At 38.1% G+C, this 7,595-nt stretch overlaps 1 long non-coding RNA gene across 1 annotated transcript in view; it reads left to right on the plus strand.

The window, feature by feature from the left end:
- LOC307254979 overlaps nucleotides 1–6,575 on the plus strand; it is a 7,090-nt gene extending 515 nt beyond the window's left edge. The window contains exon 2 of the long non-coding RNA XR_013845008.1: nucleotides 3,294–6,575. This is a non-coding gene — a long non-coding RNA (uncharacterized lncRNA). The remainder of the gene's footprint in view (nucleotides 1–3,293) is intronic.
- Nucleotides 6,576–7,595: the final 1,020 nt, after the last annotated feature.

Below are 7,595 nucleotides of genomic sequence, written 5' to 3' on the forward strand. Positions count from 1 at the left end.
AAAAGCCCTACTAACGTCCTACTCATACTAAAAGCCCTACTAATGTCCTACTCATACTAAAAGCCCTACTCATACTAAAAGCCCTACTAACGTCCTGCTCATACTAAAAGCCCTACTAATGTCATACTCATACTACTGTAAAAGCCCTACTAACGTCCTACTCATACTAAAAGCCCTACTAACGTCCTTCTCATACTAAAAGCCCTACTAATGTCATACTCATACTAAAGCCCTACTAACGTCCTACTCATACTAAAAGCTCTACTAACATCCTACTCATACTAAAAGCCCTACTAACGTCCTACTCATACTAAAAGCCCTACTAACGTCCTACTCATACTAAAAGCCCTACTAACATCCTACTCATACTAAAAGCCCTACTAACGTCCTACTCATACTAAAAGCCCTACTAACGTCCTACTCATACTAAAAGCCCTACTAACGTCCTACTCATACTAAAAGCCCTACTAACGTCCTACTCATACTAAAAGCCCTACTAACGTCCTACTCATACTAAAAGCCCTACTAACATCCTTCTCATACTTAAAGCCCTACTAACATCCTACTCATACTAAAAGCCCTACTAACGTCCTACTCATACTAAAAGCCCTACTAATGTCATACTCGTACTACTGTAAAAGCCCTACTAACGTCCTACTCATACTAAAAGCTCTACTAACATCCTACTCATACTAAAAGCCCTACTAACGTCCTACTCATACTAAAAGCCCTACTAATGTCCTGCTCGTACTAAAAGCCCTACTAACGTCCTGCTCATACTAAAAGCCCTACTAACGTCCTACTCATACTAAAAGCCCTACTAACCTCCTACTCATACTAAAAGCCCTACTAATGTCCTACTCATACTAAAAGCCCTACTAACGTCCTACTCATACTAAAAGCTCTACTAACGTTCTACTCATACTAAAAGCCCTACTAACATCCTTCTCATACTTAAAGCCCTACTAACATCCTACTCATACTAAAAATCCTACTTACCTCCTACTCATACTAAAAGCCCTACTAACGTCCTACTCATACTAAAAGCCCTACTAACGTCCTACTCACACTAAAAGCCCTACTAACGTCCTACTCATACTAAAAGCCCTACTAATGTCATACTCGTACTACTGTAAAAGCCCTACTTACCTCCTACTCATACTAAAAGCCCTACTAACGTCCTACTCACACTAAAAGCCCTACTAACGTCCTACTCATACTAAAAGCCCTACTAATGTCATACTCGTACTACTATAAAAGCCCTACTAACGTCCTACTCATACTAAAAACCCTACTAACGTCCTACTCATACTAAAAGCCCTACTAACGTCCTACTCTTACTAAAAGCCATACTAACGTCCTACTCATACTAAACGCCATAATAACGTCCTACTCATACTAAAAGCCCTACTAATGTCATACTCATACTACTGTAAAAGCCCTACTTACCTCCTACTCATACTAAAAGCCCTACTAACATCCTACTCATACTTAAAGCCCTACTAACCTCCTACTCATACTAAAAGCTCTACTAACGTCCTACTCATACTACTGTAAAAGCTCTACTAACGTCCTACTCATACTAAAAGCTCTACTAACATCCTACTCATACTTAAAGCCCTACTAACCTCCTACTCATACTAAAAGCCCTACTAATGTCATACTCATACTAAAAGCCCTACTAACCTCCTACTCATACTAAAAGCCCTACTAACGTCCTACTCATACTAAAAGCCCTACTAACGTCCTACTCATACTAAAAGCCCTACTAACGTTCTACTCATACTAAAAGCCCTACTAACATCCTTCTCATACAAAAAGCCCTACTAACATTCTACTCATACTAAAAGCCCTACTAGCATTCTACTCATACTAAAAGCCCTACTAACGTCCTACTCATACTAAAAGCCCTACTAACATCCTTCTCATACTTAAAGCCCTACTAACGTCCTACTCATACTAAAAGCCCTACTAATGTCCTACTCATACAAAAAGCCCTACTAGCATCCTACTCATACTAAAAGCCCTACAGTATGTAAGCAAGTGGCTGAGTATATATGCAGATATAGAATGCTGACTATGAACGACTTATCTAGGAGTTCTTATCCGACTTCTCTTGTCCGTTAATGTGCAGATGTGTGTGCGAAGTAGATCAGATAAAGGTGTTTACATGCATTTTACAAGTCCTGTTTTTTTTTTACCTTTTATTTTTTTTTTAGTTTATTTACCCGATTATGAGTCTGCATCTAAACGCACCGACTGTTTCACGGTAGATGAAACGTGACATGGTAGACCTCAGGGGCTGCTTACTGAAAAGTCCATGATTTGAATGTAGATTGTTCAAGTCGAACTTTGTGTTTTTGTTATTTAAAATGTTTTGGTCAGTCAGTGTGTATTACAAAAAAAAAAATAATCATTAAAGGTGCAGTGTGTAATATGACATCATCAAGAAAGTTCTACAAAGTTCTAGAATGCAATGCTCCCTGGGCAACCCCAACCCTTTTGAATAATAACAGAAGCTACAGTGGCCTTCAAGGACAAGAACAATTCTAAATTTTAAACAATGCACCTGATGACATTCCAACCAACATGGATTCCTCCATAAGACTTGCCCGCTCAATGTACAAAATGTAATATTAATATTTGTAATTCTTCGCTCAGGAGGATCATTCAGATTATTGGCAGAGGTGATTTCACACCAATGAGGACATATTTATGAATGAGGATATGGATTTTAGCTAATAAATTACTTAAAATGTTACACAGTGCCCCTTTAAAGCAAAACACTGACGTAATCATGCCAGGCCATTAGGTGGCGATAATGTGTTGCTTTAAACACCATAGAACAACATTGTCAGCGTGCAAATTGGGCGGATGGGAAAAACTATGCTGGAAATGGTAAATGCTCAAACCAAAGTGGATTCATATGTCTGTGCTAAATGCATTGAGTTGCTTCCATGTGATTGGCTGATGAGTTATATGGGTTAACAAGAAACATGAACCGCTGTACCTAATAAAGTATAGCTGGTGAAGGTACATGTGCACAAGACCTAAATCTTTATCTAAAACTCTTTCTTTCTCTCTAGATCCATGTCTGTGTACTCTGTATTATATTGTATAGTATTATATTGTACGTGCTTAGGAAATTCTTCTTGTAACAGACTCTGTATATGTGTCGTTTTATTGTATTTTATTGTGTTTTTTAATGTGAAGCGCTTTGTGACCCTGGTCTGCGAGAGGCGCTATATAAATAAACTTTACTTACTTACTTACTCTCTCTGTCCCTCCTTCAGGTGTTTCTCTCGCTCTGACCACCTCGCACTGCACATGAAGAGGCACATCTAAGATGGCCGCCGCGGTGATGAGACGCTCGGAGGGGAAGAAGAAGAAGAAGAAGAAGAAGAAGAAGATTCCGCTTGATGGTCCCCGACATGTGTGTGTGTAACGGGGGAAAATCAGCGAGGCCGGTGTGTGTGTGTGTGTGTGTGTGTCCCGTGAAAGTTAACGGGAGGGCACCTACCACCCACCACCTACTACCGGCAAACTTCCAAGTCAGTGGAAAAAAAAAGAAGAAAGCAAATTGCTCAACAGCTTTTATTTGCACCATACGTTAGTGCCTCTCTCTCTCTCCGAAAAAAAACACCTGGAGATTTTTTTTGGCTCTTGGAAAAAAAGGCATTTTAACAAGAAGAGGATTTGATTTGCGAGATCGGACTGACTTGACTGTTTTTTTTTTGGCGGGAGTCCAGAAGAAGATTGGAAAAAATTTCGGCGGGGAAAAATCTGGTTCTGAAGATGGAAACGAGACTCTTCTTAGTATGGTGTTCAATGCTTTGTTTTTTTTCCTTGGAGGTTTTTCGTGGGGACTTCCCTCCAATGGCAGTGTGTTTGCCTGTCTGTGCGCATGATGTGGGAGGGGTGGGGGGGTCGACTGAGTGCCTGCCTGCGTGCGACTGGAAATGCCTGGATATATGCCTGAGCTCGCTGGCTGTGGCTTCTTTGGACGGATAGGAGAGGATGGAGCTTGCGTTTGTGGAGTTTGCGTTTGTGGAACTTGCGAGTGAATGACACAAAAATTTGGGGGATATTGTTACGCGGAGAGGTCTTTTTTTTTTTTTTTTTTTGCTAGGGAGGGGGCGATGTTTTCGATATTTTTTGTGGTCTCACTTAGAATTAATGCAAAGCAACAACAATGATACAAAAAGTTGGGGTTATGTCCGTGCTGTTTGAGTAATGGGGGGTTGTTTGGGTGGAGCAAATTATTTTTGCCCCCAAGAGCGCCCTCTGTCTGTATGGAGGTGGAATTACAGCTCCTCCCCCTCTATTCAAACCAATGGGTGGTCGTTTTGTTTAGTGCAGCTATTAAATGTGCAATGTATAATGTAGCGCCTGTCTCGAAAAAAACATACACGCTAGAACGCTCATTTTTTTTTTGTTATCCACTGTGTAAGCTAAAAAAAAAGAAAAAAAATACAAAACAACAGTTGTACACACAAACACTTATTGCCATTATTACAGAAGTTGCATGGGATTTTGGGGGGGGATATGTGTTGCTCACCTGTTTGAGTATAGGACAACCAAATTCCATTCGAGAGCAGCTACTACCTTCAAAATAACTTACCCTGCGTTCCAATCCCCATACTTCCCTACAATTTAGTATGCCAGAAAAAGATTTAGGGGGCGTCCTTAGCTCAGTTGGTAGGGTGTCCCCCCCATGGGCCTTGGCCAGCAGCGGACCCGGGTTCGATTCCAGCCCGCGGTCGTTCTCTGCATGTCACTCCCCTCTCTGCCAAATTTCAACTCTGTCTCTACACTATCAATAAAGCATAAACATGCCAAAAAAAATTATCTAAAAAAAAATAAAAATAAAAAAAGATTTAGGATGTCCCAATACATGCAAGTCAATTGTAGTATGCTGAAAATACATAAATGCCCCCACTAACTCCAATAGCATTTTGGAGTATTCGTCTTTATTCTCGACATTATGAAAAAAAATCTTCCTTATCTGATTTTTTTTTTCTCTCCTGTGGCCCTAAAACTCTTCTGTACTTTAGTATGTAGTGTAGTAAAAAGAAAGAGTATGTGATTTGGAACGCAGGGTTAGTATCATAGTATTGTACACAACACATAAGGCAGTCATGTAGTTTTAATTTTATTTTTATTTTTTTATTTTCTTGATACGTTGGGGATACCACTATTGCTTGGCAACTTTTGTCTTTATCACGGAATATTTTTTCCTTTTTTTCTTCAATTTTCTCTTATTTTTTTTTTCTATCTGTGAATGCACTGTTGACCTTACTGATGCCTTATGTAAGTGGCCTTGTCCTGTTAAATATATCTCTCTGTCCCACACACAAACTCACTCACACACACACACATACACACACACACAGCAAACGGGAGTTTCAAATGCACTATAGTGTGTACATTGAATTGCTTTATAAAGGCTATAGCATTCATACAGCCCTTTGCGACCGACTCCCTCTAAACTCCTCAATAATTAAAAGAAGAAAATATCTATCCGTATATATATCGCCTTCATAATGACTTCCATTCTGACGTCTCCATTCTGTGCATTATTTGTTGTAATATATCATCATAACCATATCAACAACTAAATCGTTATTCTTCAAAATCAGGCAGAATTGTGGAGAACTTTGGGGAAAAGCAAAATTTAGTTTAATGAGGACTTTGCTACTATGTAGTATTACGGTGTTGTGGATGCACTTCAGATGGGATGCTAACTCACTGTCATAAAGGTACAGAGATATGGCTGTTACATACTCCGCGAGAAGAAAGAACAACCCGTGGTCTGACTAAACGTTACAATAACCGGTCAAGCTAGGCTTTGCTAAGGGGTCTATAGGTTTGTGTGTGTGTGTGATTGTGTGTGTGTGTGTGTGTGTGTGTGTGTGTGTGTGTGTGTGTGTGTGTGTGTGTGTGTGTGTGTGTGTGTGTGTGTCTAAGCAGCAAGGTGGCCTGAGATGAGACCAGGACCAGATCTTATGTCTGTATCAACTTTCACTATATGCATGTCTTGGTTTTTTTTTTACTTCAGTTACTGTACACGACTTCAACACACTCCTATGTGGGTTGATGCAAATAATTTTTATTTTATTTTATTTTATTTTATTTTATTTTATTTTATTTTATTTTATTTTATTTTATTTTATGATTTTTATTTTATGTTTTTTATTTTATTTTATTTTATTTTATTTTATTTTGATTAACTAACTCCAATCAACATTGGTTCCCCTATTTCTACAATACATTTCAGAGTAACAGAGTGTTTCACTAGATATACAGCTTCGGAAAAAATTAAGAGACCAGTCTGGATTTTTCTCAAATCTTCATCTCTACATTACTTATTGAAAAAATGCTCTTATTGACAAAAAAGGAATTGGAATTTGGTAGAAATGTTGTCAGTAGTTTATATTATAAAACCAAAATGTTCATTCTACTCAAACATATGCCTATAAATAGTAAAACGAGAGACACACTGAACATTTGGAGTGGTCTCTTATTTTTTTTTTTACAGAGCTGTATGTATTGACACAACAAATGGGAGTGTTGAATACGATAACTTGTCTGCTTGAAAAAAGGTATGGCTGGTTTTATCATAGGCAACTTTTAAAGGCAGCCTTGTTTGTAAACTCGAAAACTGGTTAAAAATGAAAGATAATATATAATTCTTTATTTCAGACCCAGGGGGATCCATATCAGTACATCAACAACATCAACAAATAGACAAACGCAGAGTAAAACAAGTCTAAAGCCTTCCAAAATGTGCAGTGTCTAGCATACAGACATCTGACAGATAAGTCCATAGACTGAGAGAAATGTCAAAAAAGTGCAAAGATGTGTACATTGAGGGCATCTGAGTCTGAAAATAACTTAATTGCAGTTTTGGCCAACCCTCTATGCAGTTCGGTCAGATTTTCTTCCAGACCATTGGAACCATTGGCGATCATGTCTGTATGCTTGGCACTGAATATTGTGAAAGGCTGTGTATTTTTTTTTTTACTCTGTGTTTGTGTATTTGTTTATGTTGTTTGTGTTGATATGGATCCCCCTGGGTCTGAAATAAAGAATTATACATTGTAAACATAAGAGAATTTTGTATGGAAGCTTTTATTTTGAAAGGGGTATGGGACCAAAAAACAACATCTTGTGCAGTGTTGTTGTTGTTGTTTGAAAATATGAACCAATTCAAGACGAGAGGCAGAAATAATCATTGTAGAAATTCTCCTTTGATTTGATTTGCCTCTGTAATATTTTTGTTTGCGTGTGTTTGATCAGATTGGAGGAAGATAGTTCAAATGTAGGTTTTAAAAAGGCATCAATTGAGTATACACCTGTGGCCTATCATCTCTCAACAAAACAAAATATACAGCTCTGGAAAAAAATTAAGAGACCAGTCTGGATTGTTCTTAAATCTTCATCTCTATATTACTTATTAAAAAAATGCTCTTAATGACAAAACATGTATTGGAATTTGGTAGAAATGTTGTCAGTAGTTTATAGTATAAAACCAAAATGTTCATTCTACTCAAACATATGCCTATAAATAGTCAAACGAGAGACACTGAACATTT

This window comes from Ammodytes marinus, assembly GCF_949987685.1.
Source record: "Ammodytes marinus genome assembly, chromosome: 9".
Taxonomy (NCBI): domain Eukaryota; kingdom Metazoa; phylum Chordata; class Actinopteri; order Uranoscopiformes; family Ammodytidae; genus Ammodytes; species Ammodytes marinus.